The 17,500-nt window shown below is 39.1% G+C and overlaps 1 protein-coding gene across 3 annotated transcripts in view; it reads left to right on the top strand.

Annotated features, from left to right (window-relative positions):
* LOC135092993 (pleckstrin homology domain-containing family G member 7-like) overlaps positions 1-17,500 on the top strand; it is a 212,478-nt gene that overhangs the window by 365 nt on the left and 194,613 nt on the right. The window lies entirely within an intron of this gene.

The raw sequence follows: 17,500 nt of genomic DNA, 5'->3' as shown, positions 1-17,500 counted from the left end.
GTGTCTTGCAGTGTAATCAACATTAATTTGACAAGGGATTCAAGGCGCCTGACAGACTGCAATGAGCCGCACCGCCAGTCACTGTTGCTGCTTGAATGTCGCGACGTTTAGTGAGTCAATAAGTAAAAAGGTGTGGGATGTAGTTAGATGTGTACTTCCTGACCCAGTGACCTTGTGCATTGGGGGGCTTGTCAGGGAGTATTTGATTCACATAAGAACATAAGGGAAGCTGCAGGAGACCGTCACAATTGGGGTCTTTGAGTTGTAGAAGGGAAACTTAACTCTCGCCAGATAATGCTGATGTGATATTCTTGAAATTATTTAAATGTTTCGCGGTTTAAACTTCCCATGGTAACTAAACGAGAAGATAATTACATAAATGAGGAAAAGGTAATAAAATGATGCATGGAGATGTAAGATTATACTAAAGAAATGAAAAATGATAACTGGCATCGATCATTTGTCAGGTAGATTAGCAAGTAGATAAGCAGATTAAATAGAAAGGGTAAAAAAAAATGAATGAAAAATTTAGGAACCGTACTGGTGAAATGTAATGCAGTCTAAAGAGTTAATTAGTCAAGGTGTTCTGTCATAAAGTCACTCAACGTTACATTTTTACATTCAGTTTTTACTCCTCACTAATTACCATGTCTGTTAATTATGTCACTTGTCATTACTGCTGTTTTTTTTTTTTTTTTTTGGTGTGTGTGTTTCCTGCATACATACTTGAATTTGACGACACACACACACACACACACACAGACACATACACATCTTGTAAAAGCGTCAGTGGCATGTATCTACTGGTATGCATCTTTCATCCCCTCCTCAGATGGTGTGCCGGGCTGACGAGCGGCATTTGAACTACTGGCGGTGTTATCATTGTATTCACTTACTCACTCACCACTAGACATAATGAAGTCGCGGTTACTTAGCATTAATTTATTCTCAGATAGGTGAACTCTTTCGTGACTCTTCCTGTTTTCTGTTTATTTTCCCTCCTTCGTCTTGAATATTTGTTGTTCCATACGAGAAATGTCGAGAGAGCACAGAAAACTTAACTGGCCAACTGTTTTTTGCTTCTTTTTCTGTGCTTTTATCTTTGGAAGCGGGAGAGAGAGAGAGAGAGAGAGAGAGAGAGAGAGAGAGAGAGAGAGAGAGAGAGAGAGAGAGAGAGAGAGTGTGTGTGTGTGTGTGTGTGTGTGTGTCTGTTTTCCATTGTGCCCTAGGCGGAACTCCTTTTTTTTATTATTAATACATAATACACCATTTTTCATGTTGGGGATTGTACAGGTTAAAGGAGATATTTTGGGCACCCCTATCCAAAAACACACCCAGCTGTCTAAGTTAAGATCTTATATTTACTGTACAAGCGTCACTGTCCCACACTAGGCCTAACCAAAACCGTACTCTTGACGTGTCACTGTCACTCACTGGCCGAACTTCTCATATCTACGCCCGTGTCACTGTTACGCATTTCACTAAACTACTGGCTCACTAACTCCTTGAATTTCTGGCCTCCGCACGCTGCAGCACTAAGACTTTAATACACGTGGGTATTAAAAGAACAAAACATTTATCTTGGATTGAGAGATTCATACTTATAAGGAATTCTTCTTCTTCCTCTTCCTCTTCTTCTTGTTTTTGTTTTTCTTCTTTTTTTTTTTCTTCTTCTTCTTCTTCTTCTTCTTCTTCTTCTTCTTCTTCTTCTTCTTCATCAACATCATCATCTCTCGTTGCATGTTGCCGGCAGTACCTTCCCTCTCTGCCAGTCCTTCACCCCAGACCAAGCCGCCTCGTGTCTCTCTCAATTCCATCCCTCCATCTAAATAATGCCTTTCTCTCCCTCTACTCCCTTCTACTTTTCTCCAACACGCTCCTCTCACGGGGCTGTCTCTGCCGATCCACTACACATGACCAAAACCGTCTCAGCCGCGCCTCTCTTGCTTCCTCGTTACTCACAGCTACTTTGTGCTAATCCCTTAAATAGTTGTATAGCTTGAAAAAAGAGAAAACTTAACCTCATATCATCCCTTCTTTTTGTGTATTTATGCAACTTTATTTTTTTTTAACGTTCCCCTCTGACTCAACTCCCCTCTGTACTAGTCTTTTAAATAGTTGTGTCGTCTATAGAGAGACAACCTCATTCTCTTATTTTCACTTCTTTCTGTGTATCTACGCATTTTTTATTTATTTATCTATTTTTTTTTTTCACTGAGTTACTGACGCAGCTCGTGGCTCTGTACTAGTGTCTTTTAAATAGTGGTATAGCCTTTCGAGAGACAAACTTAACCTATTATTCCTTCATTCTGTGTATCTACCAAAAACATTTCTTTCTTTAATTCCCCGTTACTGATGCAACTGCCTCCGTACTAGCCTTTTAAATAGTTGTGTAGACTAAAGAGAGACAACCTATCTCGACTTCTGTGTATTTTTCCAAACAATTTTTTCTATTTTACATTTCCGTTACTGACAACTCCTTCTTCTGTCCATGCCCTCCCTCCTCTCGATAAGGGACACTAATAATAACTAAACACAATACATTAGAAGGAGGATACCATTACACACGCATCGAATTACCTGGTTCTGTCCAAACGTGTTACATTTTCTCGTTGGTGTAATATGAAGGGGTTATTGGTTCCAGTGTTCCTTGTGACAACAGAGACTTGTGGCTGCAGTAAAGATACGCAGCGTGCTATCTCGTTATATTCACACGGATGTAGAAAGTTCGATGCTGTAAATATATACTGTATAGCGCTTTTTTTTTTTTTTTTTAAGTAAAGTTTATTGTTACTGATAGGGTGCAATATTTTGAAGTTGCGGGTATATAGTGTTATCTTGTTGTTTTTTATCTAAGTTACTTTATTTTGTGAATATAGAGAACCTTTTATTTATTTTTCTATTCTTACTTTATTTTTACTACTACTACTACTACTACTACTACTACTACTACTACTACTACTACTACTACTACTACTACTACAACTAAGAGCAAGGGGAGACAGCAGGCAACGCGGAAATAAATGCACAACATTGAAAAATTATTGACCGCGAGTGTACCTCCTTGCTAAACCTTTACGCCGCAAAAGAGCAGCATCGCAAAGTCCTTTTATTTAGACTTATTTATCGGGAGGCGATGACGTGAGTGGCTGTGCTGAATGTCAACCTTTGTTCCTAGTCATTTACATCATTCGTACTGCACAAATATGACAGTATACTTCTTCAGTGCATGAGACACAGCCTTTTCTCTCGAGGCTTTTAGCAAGATGAGAACGGGAAAGCTAAAACTCCACACGTTCCTACTGAAGACAAATACTCGTGCTTAGAAGACAATAAGGAGATACTTCATTATTCAGATTTTATTATTCATCGCTTAGAAAAAGATTACGTTCAGAAATGCAAAGGAAAGCCAGTCTTCACATCCTCCTGCTCAACAAAATAGATGTTACGTAGAGGAGCCTGAAGGTGTATTTAATAATTTTGTTGCTTTATTATTCAGCGTGTAAGAAGGTTAGCGTTGTTTATTCACAGCTTACACAAGGGAGGAATAAAGGTCGTTATTCACATTTAGGAAAAAAGAGAGATTAGCCGTATATATTTAAAGACGTGAAGGATTAATATATAGTTAATTCAGTACAACACATGGAAAAAATCAACTTGAGTTTTTTCAGTTCATACTTGAAATAAAGAGACAGACTGCGCAACATTTAGAAGAAGAGAAGCGGCAGTGTTATATTTCACAGCACAAAGAATTAATAGACATTTTATTCAACACAACACATGGGAAATAATGTATAGGTTATTCAACTCTAAAAAAATTAAGTTTCTTTAGCTCATATTTTAAAACAAAGATGAGAATATTCATTACTTCATTAAAAAAGTTACAATATACTCATCTCGTGCATGAGGAAGAGACGGCTCACACAATACTTCTGGTAAAAAGAAAGGAAGAAAAGAACTAATGCATTCACTACCCACACAAGTAAGCGGGAGTTTATTATTCAGAGCGTTATTCATAATGTATTACTCTTTATGAAGCAACCAACTTGTGGCGAAAGTACAGCGTGAGGGGCTGAGTGACACGAAAAGTTGAGAACGTGTGAAACAAGCCGACCAACAACTCAGTCACAAAGAATGCAATCAGTCACTCATTCACAAATAATACAAACAGTCAGTCAGTCACAAAACAATGCAATCAATTAATCAATCAGGCAATGGAATCAAGTCAGTCAATCACAGCTTATAACTTCCCTTGAAATCATCAAATTAAACAAGGAAAAAATATAACCCAAGAGATTCAGGAAGACGATAAAACATGAATGAAAAGAACACAGGAAGGTACAATGCAAGAGAGAGAGAGAGAGAGAGAGAGAGGAGAGAGAGAGGAGAGAGAGAGAGAGAGAGAGAGAGGAGAGAGAGAGAGAGAGAGAGAGGAGAGAGAGTCAAAACACGTATAAAACCCGCCGCCTGCCTGCCTGCTAGCTAAACTGGGCTGCATGAGAGAGGGAAGTTGGGGCATCGATCTGGTTCTGTTTCTAAAGAGAAGCTGCCGTTGTCCCAGATTGTGCAGCGCCCTTGGTAAATCATCGCCCTTACCGCAGCATCTCATTACCATCCCGTTGGCTGCACACACACACACACACACACACACACACACACACACACACACACACACACACACACACACACTATTTTCTTGTGATTTCTTGCAGTATCCTCAAAAAGCTCAATAATGCAATTTGGTGGAGTCTCTCTCTCTCTCTCTCTCTCTCTCTCTCTCTCTCTCTCTCTCTCTCTCTCTCTCTCTCTCTCTCTCTCTCTCTCTCTCTCTCTCTCTCTCTCTCTCTCTCTCTCTCTCTCTCGACACGTTAAGTCATTTATCTTTTTTTGCTCGAATCCGATTGAAGTGCATCGTCCTGCACCCGTTTTCTGTTTTCCATTTTTTGTTTCGCTTTTTTTCTTTTTCTTTCTTCCTAGTCTTTCATTTTCTTTTTGCCTCGTTTTATTTTACCTTCAAGTCACGAAGATTTTTTTCCCCTTTTTTTTTCTTTTTTCCAGGTGAGTGATTAGTGTGTGTGTGTGTGTGTGTGTGTGTGTGTGTGTGTGTGTGTGTGTGTGTGTGTGTGTGTGTGTGTGTGTGTGTGTGTGTGTGTGTGTGTGTATGTGTGTGTGTGAATCCCACCGCTGCCACCAATGTTTGACCGTGGACTTGTTGCCTCTTTACTTATTTATTCTTCTCATTTTTTTTTCTTTCTTTTTCAAATTCTTGGTTTATCTTCACAGGCGAGGTTACAAAAGTTGAAGGCTGAGGCGGAAGTCCAAACAAACTTTAAGCCCTCGCCCCTCGGAGGAATAGAGCAAGTTTACCTGTTTTACCACCTGTTCTGCCACCTGTCTTTTCTTCACGTTTACCTTTCCGCTTGCTGGGTTATTCCTTTTGCTTCCTTGGCTGTGCTAGGAGTTTGCCATCTTTCGCAGTCTCTCACTTTCCCCCATTTTCACATATCTTCAGTTGTTTTTGTTTTTTTTTGCTGACCTGTTTGTCCGATTTGCTAGCTTCGATATATTTTTTTTATTTTTTTTATTTTTTCACTTTTTGCTTTCATCTTCAAGTATTTCTTGTTCCTTTCTTCTCTTCGCTTTTCTCTCCGTTTCGTTCGCATGCTTGTTCCGTTCGCTGGCCTCACTTCCCTTTCGTCTTTCTATATTTCGCATTTTATCACCTTCTCTTCTTTAAACTTTCTTCCTTCTTGTGTATTCCTCTCTTCCTTTTTTTTTCTTTCTTCTTTACCTTTACTTGTCTGTTTCGTTTCCTAGCATATATTTTTTTTTCCCTCTTCTTAACTTTCACACTTTTTCTCACCTCTCCTTTCATTAAACTTTCAAGAATTTTTCACTTTTTTCCCTTCACCTTTTCCTTTTCCCTCGTTTGTATTTTAGATTTACTGGCTTTTATTCCCCTTCCTTTTTGTCAGTCTTTACTTGGCCATTCTTCCTTACCTAGTATTCTTTTTCTGTCTTTTCATCGTATACCTTTTATCATTCCTCTTCCTTTATATTCCTTTTGTTACATTTCATTCCTTCACATTTTATTCTCCCCTGTTTTTCCCACCATTCCTTTCACTCCCTTTCAGTCATTCTTATTCTTGTCCCTTATTTGTACCTTATTCCTTTTATCTCTCACTTCTTATTTCCTTCACCTTTGTCTTTTCTTCTTTTCTCTATACCTTCCTATCATTCACCTTAGCAGCCCCTTTCCCTTTCGTTCTTCTTTTTTTATTTTTTTTACTTTTCCTAATGCTCACCTCTCGCTCTGTCTCATCTTCCCGGGTTCTCGTCTTCCCAGTCTCTTTCATCTTCCGTGTCACTCGCCTCGCCTCCCGCCTCGAAGAAGTTAGGCGAGAGAGACATCATTCATAAGGGAGAGAAGGGGACGCTCTACTCTCTGTCGCGGTCTCTGGTGCAGTCGTTTTGCCACCTGAGAACACGTGAACATGTAACACTCGCACGTACTCTGCTATTTGATAGTTTGTTTGCTTAGGTTGCTTAGTTTAGGTTATATTGCATAGTTTCTCGACTTGTCTTTATTCTCTCCCGGTCTCTGGCGAATATCGTAACACTTGCATATACTCTGTTACTTAAGTCTGTCAGTTTTGTTTCTTTGTTTGGATTACATATTGTAGCTTTTCGCCAAGAAAGTTCGTGCTGTTTGTTCTTTCGGTAATTTTTCTTTCTCTAACTTTCATTCCCTTGCGTGTTCTCGTCTTGTTTTGGGACGTGCGGTAAATTAGTTTGTAATTCTACTGAGTTCCTCCTTTGTGTGTGAGTTGTCGTATGATTTATGTCTGTGTTTAATCCAGCTTCATGGTTTTCCTACGAAAGACTTGCTTTATTTGTAAGGTATTATGTTATTTTTTGTCTTAATGTGGTAATCTAGAAATAAATGTAGATAAGGTGTTTGGCAAGATTATAGAGACAATTTTATCCAAAACTATTATTTATATGTAAGATATTGAGTTATACAAATAATGCAGTATCTTGCAAATTACAAAACGTTTTGATATGAATACAGAAAATTTGCTGCGCGTTACAACAAGCGAGGAATACTTGAGCCAATCAGCGGGTGAGGCAACACTGCAGTCATGTTCACGTGTTCTCAGGTGACGGAAGGACAGCGCTGGACTCGTGGCACGGTATACAGTACAGTCACTCTTACTGTTCCTTCCTTTGGCTGCATCTCTGTTATCATTTGGGTTTTACTCGCGATTATGCAGCAAGATAAGAGAGTTGTATTGACAGCTTACAGCACAGATGGCTTACCACAGACAGCCTCGTAAAGGGCCAATAGGTCTGTTGCTGTTTGTTCCTTTCGTGTTCCTATCTATCCTATTTCTGTCTCATTTGCAGTCTTAGGCCTGTAATTTCCAGCCGTCAGGAACAGCCTCTTAAGGGCCAATAAGTCTGTTGCTGTGTGTTCTTCGTTTGTGAGATCTTATGTTCATTTCAATTTTAGTATAAGGTTTATGTATAAGGTTTGCGAATAGCGTAGTACCAGCTGATCTGCCACAGTTTATTCTTCCTTTTGTATTACCTTGTGCTTCCTGTTCCGTCTCACCTTTCCCATCCTTTACCATTACCAGTACTTACTTCTCGTGGCAGTAATGACCCCCACGCCTCGCCCAGCCTCTCATTAGCCCCGCGCAGCACGTCTTCTGCCTCTCCTCACTGTAAAGCCCCACGCACGGCCTCATAACGCTCACCACACCTGCCGCACCATCGCGTTCCACAGCGTTGCGGCGTCCTGTTTAGACTCTTAGTAGACTTAGGCGAAGTTATGAGGTCTTCAAGATTTTCGCGATGGTAGTTTAAACCGTTTTTACTGCAGTGGGCGTTTCGTTCACCAGTAATATTAATGGCTGCGTTTAGGCAGAAGAGACTAAAGAGAGAAAAGGAGATTACTCATTTTTTTGTTTATTACATGAATACTTTAAGATACTTCACATGGGTAGTTAACCTTTTTACTGGTATTGGCGTTTCGTTGACCATCAGAACGTTAATCATTGTTTGCGTTTAAAAGAGATCGCATTGGTAGTGTAACCCTTTTAAAGCTATGGGCGTTTAAAAGAGATCGCATTGGTAGTGTAACCCTTTTAAAGCTATGGGCGTTTCAGTGACCAGAAAACGCTAGTAATTGTTGGCGTGAAGACAGACCGAACAAATTATAGAAAAGGAAGTAATTATTATTATTATTTTTTTAATGAATACTGAGAAATTTAAGAGATCGCATTCGTAGTCTAACATTTTTAAAGCTATGGGCGTATCAGTGTTGGCGTGAAGACAGACGGGAATAAAGATAGAAAAGGAAGTTATTTTTTACTACTACAGGAAAACTTAAGAGGATTTAGTCCAAGAATAAGTGTCTAAAAAGTTATTGGTGATTGAAAAAAAATGTGTAACAGTGAAAGGGTTAAAGAGATGTCAACACCATGGCATCAGACGAAGGTAAACATAAACATCACAAAACATCCACCTAGACTAAAAAACAAACAAACAAAAAAAAAAAAAGGCTATGAAAGACCAGAGCGTTTCGAAACACAGTCCGTAATTATCACAAAGGAACACAAAGGAAGAACGAGCTGCTCTAAACCCGTCTTTAGATCCCCACTTCCCCTGCAAATCCTCTCTTATGTCACCCTACCTTGTCCTTCTCTCTCTCTCATTACATTCTGCCCATCCTCAAGTCCTTTCCTTCAAGTCCTTCACTAATTATGTTGCTTCCTTACATTCCTTCCTAATAACTATCGACGAGTGTTCCTCCTCTTCCTCCTCCTCCTCTTCCTCCTCCTCCTCCTCCTCCTCCTCCTCCTCCTCCTCCTCTTCCTCCTCCTCCTCCTCCTCCTCCTCCTCCTCCTCCTCCTCCTCCTCCTCCTCCTTATTAACATTTCTTGAACACTGAACCAGATGACTTTTTCCTCAAACATTTCCTCCAAGAAGTTTTACGTAACCTCCTCCTCCTCCTCCTCCTCCTCCTCCTCCTCCTCCTCCTCCTCCTCCTCCTCCTCCTCCTCCTCACAACAAAACGTCCGAACATAGGGGACAAGCCGGTATTGGAAAAAGGAACATAACAACTCTAATTGCGCCTCTCATTAAATTGGGCAAAAATGAAGAGAGACAAGAAAAAAAAACGAAGAAAAAAAAAAGAAAGAAAAGTAAGGAAAAGTAAGTGTCTCCTCTCGGGTAGAGTTACACGTGTTTTAGAGGAGAATCTGTCATAAAGGTGGTTGGGAGAGGGGAGAGGAAGAGGGAGAGAGGGGAGGGAGAGAGTGAGAGAAGCAACAGAGAAACTAAATGGGGGTATGAGGATGGAAAGATGGAGTGAAAAGAAGGGAGAGTAAAAGGGAAGAAAGTAAATGGAAAGAGGAGGGATGTGAGGGAGAATGGAAGGAAGTGAGGGAAGAAAGGAAGAAGAGAGAGAAGTGAAGGAAAGATAGATGAAAAGATGGTGGAATGGAGAAGGATGCAAGGAAGAGAGAGAGAGAGAGAGAGAGAGAGAGAGAGAGAGAGAGAGAGAGAGAGAGAGAGAGAGAGAGAGAGAGAGAGAGAGAGAGAGAGAGAGAGAGAGAGAGAGAGAGAGAGAGAGAGATGGGAAAATAAGGAGGGAAGGATGGGTTGCAAAGAAAGGGGAGAGTGAGAAAGGAAGGAAAGAAGAGAGAGAGAAACAGTGGAGGAAGGATAGAGGAAGAGGGAGAGGGAAGAAGGCGTGCAAGGAAGATAAGGAAGGATCACAGAGGAGCAAGAAAGGAAATAAATGGAGGGAGAGATGAAGACAGAAAGGGAAGTAAAGAATGAATAAAAAATAAATGGAAAAAATAGAAATTGTAGGAGGAAGGAATGAAACTGAGAATAGATGCTAGAGAGAGAGAGAGAGAGAGAGAGAGAGAGAGAGAGAGAGAGAGAGAGAGAGAGAGAGAGAGAGAGAGAGAGAGGGAAGTCAAGGAATCTGATTTGTAACATACTCGTACATAGACAAAAAGAGAAGAAAAAAATATTACTCGTTAACTTGTTTCATTTTTATTATTATTATTATTATTATTATTATTATCATTATTATCATTATTATTTGATGTTTTTGTTTGTATGGGAGGGAACGAAGAGGGGAGAACAGTAGAAAGATAATGGTAGCTGCAATTACTGACATATTTTATTGTTAAACATATATTGTGCTGTCTAACACACACACACACACACACACACACACACACACACACACACACACACACACACACACACACACGGGAGGGGGTCAGCCATCATCAGATAACCACTTGTTCGTTTAAATATATTCTGCTAACGTCAGCACTTGTTTATATATTTTTTTTTTTATTTTTTTTTTTCGTAAGCTGTATTGTTTGTGTGCGTGCTTCATTTCTTTATTTATTTTTTTATTTATTTTCACCCTTAGACTCGTGTTGCTTAAGGGTGATGACGTCCAATTTCCAGCTTTTGTATCGTTGTTTTGTGTAATGTAGTTTTTATATTTTTGTATTGTATTACTTCCTGTTTCATTTCTATTTATATTTCTTCTTGTTTTATTTTCCCTTTTTTTCCTCGTTGTCATGTTTTCTTCATTTCATTTCCATCTCAATTTGTTTGTTTGTTCTGCATTTCTTTTTATTTTTTTTCGTATCGTTGCTTTCTCTTCTTTTGTATTCTCTTCTCTTTTCTTCTCTCTTGTTTTCTGTCTTTCTTCTCTTGTTTCGTCTCGTATTTTTTTCTCGCCACTTCTCTTGCCTTTTCCCTCCTTTCCTCTCCTCTACTCTCCTCTCCTCTCCTTTCCTTTCCTCTCCTCACCTCTCCTTTCCTTTCCTTTCCTTTCCTCTTCTCTCCACTCCACTCCCCTCCCATTCTCTCCTCTCCCCTCCTCTCCCCTCCCCTCCTCTCCTCTCCTCTCGCCTCCTCTCCTCTCCTCTCCTCTCCTCTCTTCAGGAAAAAAGTACATCGACGAGCGATAAAACAAATCCCTACGTTGCTAAATTGGTCGCAGGAAGAAAGATGAAAGGGGTTAGACATGTTTTCTCTCAATAAACGAAAAAATAAGAGGGAATAATATTGAGTTGTTGTTTTTTTCTTAATACTAACCAGGCTGACAAAATAAATGCTTAAGGATTACTTTAAGGAAATTAGATGACAATATGAAGAGGTGAAGGTGTGGAATCGAAAGGACAAAGATGCAACGCTTATACGTTCAGCATTTATTTATTTATTTATTTATTTATTTATTTATTAGATATTAGAACTGTTTGCCACTGGAATTCATCTACCAGGGTTCATGGTTAAAGCGGACATTTTTTAATCATACGTATAATAATCTTCCTTTGTTTTCCTTACTGCTCTCTCTCTCTCTCTCTCTCTCTCTCTCTCTCTCTCTCTCTCTCTCTCTCTCTCTCTCTCTCTCTCTCTCTCTCTCTCTCTCTCTCTCTCTCTCTCTCTTTCTCTCTCAGCACTATTCAACAAGTAGTATTTCCCTTGACAGTGTGGTAGAGAAGAGAGAGAGAGAGAGAGAGAGAGAGAGAGAGAGAGAGAGAGAGAGAGAGAGAGAGAGAGAGAGAGAGAGAGAGAGAGAGAGGTAAGGGAGAGAAGAAAGGGGATGAAGATGAGATGAGAGAGGGATGATAAAGATGACATTTCCATTAGTGAGTAAAGACACACACAGAGAGAGAGAGAGAGAGAGAGAGAGAGAGAGAGAGAGAGAGAGAGAGAGAGAGAGAGAGAGAAAGACGGTATTGCAAGGTGAAAGTGGAATGAGTTGGACAAAGTTAGATTCAGGAATGAGAGAGAGAGAGAGAGAGAGAGAGAGAGAGAGAGAGAGAGAGAGAGAGAGAGAGAGAGAGAGAGAGAGAGAGAGAGAGAAATAAAAGAAAAAAAGCTGATAACGGGAAGGAAAAGTAAAAAAATGCCGAAGATAGATACTAGTGGGGAGGGAAATGAGGGGAGGGGGTGCGAGGGGAGGGAATGGGGGGAAGGAGGATTTAAATACTCTTGGGAAGTAAGTAATGGTGTGTGTTAGTTGTCTTGACGCCACCAGAGGGCAGGTGTGTGTGTCCCAAGGGAAGTGTTTGCAAAGTAACACCTTGCATGATTATTACGTGGAACAGCGCTCTCTCTCTCTCTCTCTCTCTCTCTCTCTCTCTCTCTCTCTCTCTCTCTCTCTCTCTCTCTCTCTCTCTATTTCAAGGAATTTTTTTTCGGTAATATTTTTTTAGTTTTAAGATACTTTCCTATTTTTCTTCGTTCTTTCATTTTTTTACATGATTTTGGGTGTGTCAGTGTGTGTGTGTCTGTGTGTGTGTGTGTGTGTGTGTGTGTGTGTGTGTGTGTGTGTGTGTGTGTGTGTGTGTGTGTGTGTGTGTGTGTGTGTGTGTTGGGGGAGAGAATATGGAGAGAAAGTGGAAATAATTGAAGTGTAACGTGACAGAGAGAGAGAGAGAGAGAGAGAGAGAGAGAGAGAGAGAGAGAGAGAGAGAGAGAGTGGTGGGGGAGTTAAATAGCCTAGTTACGCAGTCATGTAAATATTTTTTTTCTCTTTTTTATTCTTTTTATTTTACCATCATTAAATTTTCTTATATTTTCTTTTTTTTCAGTCATTAAGTGTCGCTTGATGTTTATGATCTTTTTTTTTTTCACGTGAACTTTTTGCGAATAGTTGATCATTTATTTTTCTTGTAATGAATCTAATGAATCCAGGTTATCATTACTATTGTTATTATTGTTATTATTATTGTTGTTGTTGTTGTTGTTGTTGTTGTTGTTGTTGTTGTTGTTGTTGTTGTTGTTGTTGTTCATCGTTTTTTTCAGTATCTGCCACAACAACAACAACAACAACAACAGCAACAACAGTAACAACATCATCAACTACTACTACTACTACTACTACTACTACTACTACTACTACTACTACTACTACTACTACTACTACTACTACTACTACTACTACTGCACCCTTTTTTCCTTTCCCTCTTTTCCATCTTTCACTGCGCTGATTTAAACTTTTTTCCCTTCTTTTCTCCCTTTCTTCTTTTCTTCCTTCCTTTCATCATTACTTCCCTCTGAATTTACTTCCTTCTCTCCTTCCTCATACATTTCCTTTCCTTCACTTTCTCCTTCCTTCGTCCATCAACTTGTCATGCATTCAGTTCCTCCCTCCTTCCTTCCTTCCTTCCTTCCTTCCTTCCTTCAGCTCCTACCTTTTCTCCTCCTTCAATAAGTGTCTACATATTTTCCTTCTTCCTTTCATTCCTCCACATTCCGTCCTTCCATTAATCTTTCTCTCCCCTGCCTCCTCCCTCCTCCTCTCTCTCCTCCCCGCTCCTTCCCTTTCTCCTTCGTTACATTAGCATGCGGTATCTTAGGAAAGCTTTAGTTCGGCTTGAGTTATGGAGAGAAATGAGCTTTGTTTTTCAAGAGAGAGAGAGAGAGAGAGAGAGAGAGAGAGAGAGAGAGAGAGAGAGAGAGAGAGAGAGAGCCAAATTTGCTTTATGTAATATCCAGAAACAAGGAGAGACAGCAGAGAGAGAGAGAGAGAGAGAGAGAGAGAGAGAGAGAGAGAGAGAGAGAGAGAGAGAGAGAGAGAGAGAGATTCGCCTAAGGGAAAATGTGTGGCGAGATTTGCATCATATGGTATGAAAAAAGAAAAGAACTGGAATTGAAATTCTGGAAATGCCTTAAGGACGTTAGGTATCAGTGTATTTTTCTCTTTTTCTCATTTTTCTCTTCTTTTTTTCCCTTTTCTTGTACTTAATAATACACTGGAAAATTGGGGAAAAATTTATCGAGGCGGAAAAGAGAAATACTGATTAAAATATTGGAGTTATTTTTAAGCTGAAAGATCTGTGTGTACCTTGACATTCTCTCTCTCTCTCTCTCTCTCTCTCTCTCTCTCTCTCTCTCTCTCTCTCTCTCTCTCTCTCTCTCTCTCTCTCTCTCTCTCTCTCTCTCTCTCTCTCTCTCTCGTTTCATTATCTTTACAGCTCAACAAACAATGTAGTGATGCAACCTGAGAATTGAACAGCATACTTTTTTTTTCTCTTTTCTTTGTATCAAAACTATCGAGACTTGCACACACACACACACACACACACACACACACACACACACACACACACACACAAGAATATGCAATCAGTGTATATTATTTTTTTTTGTTATCTCTGTAATCTCTCTCTCTTTCCATTGAATTACAAAATACAAGAAGTAATGAAGCGTTTATATGCATGTGTGTGTTGTTCTGGTCAATAAAGTATGTATGTATGTATGTATGTGTGTGTGTGTGTGTGTGTGTGTGTGTGTGTGTGTGTGTGTGTGTGTGTGTGTGTGTATGTAACTGTCTCTTCATAATGTAAAAGAAAAATGAAAACACAAGAAAGAAAATAAGTAAAATAAATTATGTATGTATGTATTTATGTATGTATGTATGTATGTATGTATGTATGTATGTATGTATGTCTCTTCATACTGTAGAGGGAAAAAAAGGAAAATGCAAGAAATTAAATAAGAAAAAAATTATATATGCCTTCAGGTTACATATTCACTCTGATTTCGCTGAATATATTGTGAAACTTTGGCGTGTCTGATGAGCGAACACTACGGATGCGAATACGGTGTGCAGTGTGATGGAGTTCGGCTGTCCATTTCATTCCGGGAGTCGCGAAAGTAAGCGCGATTTGATTAACTTTGCGATGCGTCTCTGTTTTTTATTGAAGGTTTAGTCTTGTTGCTTCATTAGGAGTTTCCCGGAATATATATAAAAAAAAAAGAAAGAAAAAGAAAATAAAGAAAAAAATCTGATCTAAATAAACAAAGATAATTTATAGTTAATCAAAATATGTGGGGATAAATCAGCGAAATATTAGCGTAGAGTTGTTACTGAGTTAGTCAAAATATGTAACGATAATTGAACGAAATGAAACAAATATTACCGAACCTTTGTGGACAGTCTGGCAAAAATCGATAAACTAATATATTCTCCAGTTTTTTTTTTTTCCGGAAGCATATGAAATTATCATCCATTTGTATACATTCCAGGTAATTAGCATTGAAAAACAAAAAAATGGAAAAAAAGCATATGAAAAATTAAGAAGAGGGTGAAAAAAAAAAAAAACATATGAAAATTAAGATGAGGGTAAGAGGAAAGAGGTTGGATGGAAAGGAGCAAGAGTATTAGGTAGTGTTCAAAAGAGGTTTAGCGCTTAGTGAAATCGTTGAGAATTGACCGGAAAGAGAATTGAATAGCGTGTTTTCATTTCCTATCTTTCAGAAATGTGATTATTCTTCTGTACACAAATACTAACTAATGCGTGAACTACACACACACACACACACACACACACACACACACACACACACACACACACACACACACACACACACACACACACACACACACACACACACACACACACACACACACACACACACACACACACACGAGGCACAGGTGATAAAGATGAACATTTACCTAAAGAGATTTGAACTACAAGAGGTGGACATATTATCGCACCTTTACTCGCTTCTATTCATACACGCCTTTCAGTCTGGCACAAATATGTACTAACGTGTCAAAAATATGTTTTAAAGAGGCTCAACCAACGCCACTGAGAGGGATTACCTTCACGCCTCCATTGTCACAGCGTAGAGTCTCATCTATTTTTCATTATTACATTTCATATTGTAAGGGGAATTATTTACATTCAGTATTTCAGATCGTATTTCTCAACTCTTGGTTCTATTTTTCTTACAGATCGTAGTGGAAGTTATCTGTGTTTTTCAGTGAAGTTTTCGTTAGTCTATTGATAGTATTATATACATTCTGCAACATTAACCCTTTCACTGCTCAAAAAATTCTTATAAACATGAAAATCTATAACTTTTTAGACACTCATCCCTGCTTGACAATCTTTGAAACAGATTTGCTGCCTAGAAAAGACTAAATTTACCTCTCATTCCGTATATTTGTGTCTGTGAGTCCATACAAACTAGTTAAAGCGATCTTAATAAGGAATAACAATAGGAGGGAAGGATTAATAGGAAAAAAACACCCTTGATAACTCGACTTGTCATCTTTGTACCCGCTAAGAAGAGTTCCGATGAGAGAGTAAAGTGTTGAATGCTGACGTCATTGAGTGGGCATTGTTTACACAGATAAAGAGGCTTACCTGAGTTGTGTTAATTAGTGAGCTCACCTGTCCGGCTCAGGTGTTCATAAAGGTGAGAGTTTTAAGGTGGAAATGTGGTATTGCATTGTTTTCTCTGTTTTATTATGGTTTTCTTTACTTGATTAGAGTTGTGTGGTTGTGGTGTTAGTCTCTCTCTCTCTCTCTCTCTCTCTCTCTCTCTCTCTCTCTCTCTCTCTCTCTCTCTCTCTCTCTCTCTCTCTCTCTCTCTCTCTCTCTCTCTAGGGCAACAGGAAAATTGTGTGATATTATGTGACCAAAATATTCCCTCCCTCCTCCCCCCGCTGGGTTCCTGTGTGGAGGTAATGCATGGCCCTCGTTGTGATCCCTCCTTCCCTCCTTCCCTCCACCCCCTTCACTCTTCCCTCCATCCCTTCACTTTTCCCTCTAGTTTCCCTTCCTTCCATCCAACCTCTTTCCTCTTACCCTCATCTTAATTTTCATATGTTTTTTTTTTTCTCCGTTTATTTAATTTTGTTTATACCTGGTTCTCTACTTTCCTCCTTTACTCCATCTTCCACTTTTCCCTCCACTCTCCTTTCTTCCCATCCAACCTCTTTCTTCTTCTTCTTCTTCTTCAATTTTATTTTTTATCCTTTTTTTCATCAGTTTATTTATTTTTTTCTTAAATTTTCTGCTTTCCTAATTCTCTTCTTTATTTTTTTCCATTTCCCGTTTGTTTCCTCCTCTGTTTTCATGTTCATTCTTCTTTTCCTGTATCTATTTACTTCACTTCTTTCCCTCCTCTCCTTCCATCTCTCCATTCCTCTCTCCTTTTTCTCTGCATTCCTCATTTATCTTTTATTCTTACTTTTATTTATTTTTTTCATTCTTCTTCTTTATCACTTCCATTTTACTTACCTCGCTTCTATCTATTCTCCTTCCTTCTATTCTTCCTTCCTTCCTTCGTTTCTTTCTTTTTTTTTCTTGTTTCCTTCTTTTCTTTCTCTTTTTCTATCATTTTTTCCTTCCTTCCTCCCTGCCTCCCTCTCCTCTTCCTTTCTCATTGGAATTCTTAGTTCTTATTTCTCTCTCTCTCTCTATTTCTCTCTTTCTCTTTCTCCTTTTCTCCTTTTCTCCTTCCCTACCGTGATCTTAGCCATCATCCTTCCATCTCTTCCTCCTACATCACTTCCTTCTTGCTTCTCCTTCCTTCCCTCTTGTCATTTGTCATTCTCTTCCTTTTTCTGCTTCATTTTTTTTTACTCATTTCTCCCCTTTCTCTCTCTCTCTCTCTCTCTCTCTCTCTCTCTCTCTCTCTCTCTCTCTCT

This window comes from Scylla paramamosain, chromosome 41, assembly GCF_035594125.1.
Source record: "Scylla paramamosain isolate STU-SP2022 chromosome 41, ASM3559412v1, whole genome shotgun sequence".
NCBI classification, from domain to species: Eukaryota; Metazoa; Arthropoda; class Malacostraca; order Decapoda; family Portunidae; genus Scylla; species Scylla paramamosain.
This window is presented reverse-complemented; position numbering and strand designations above follow the sequence as displayed.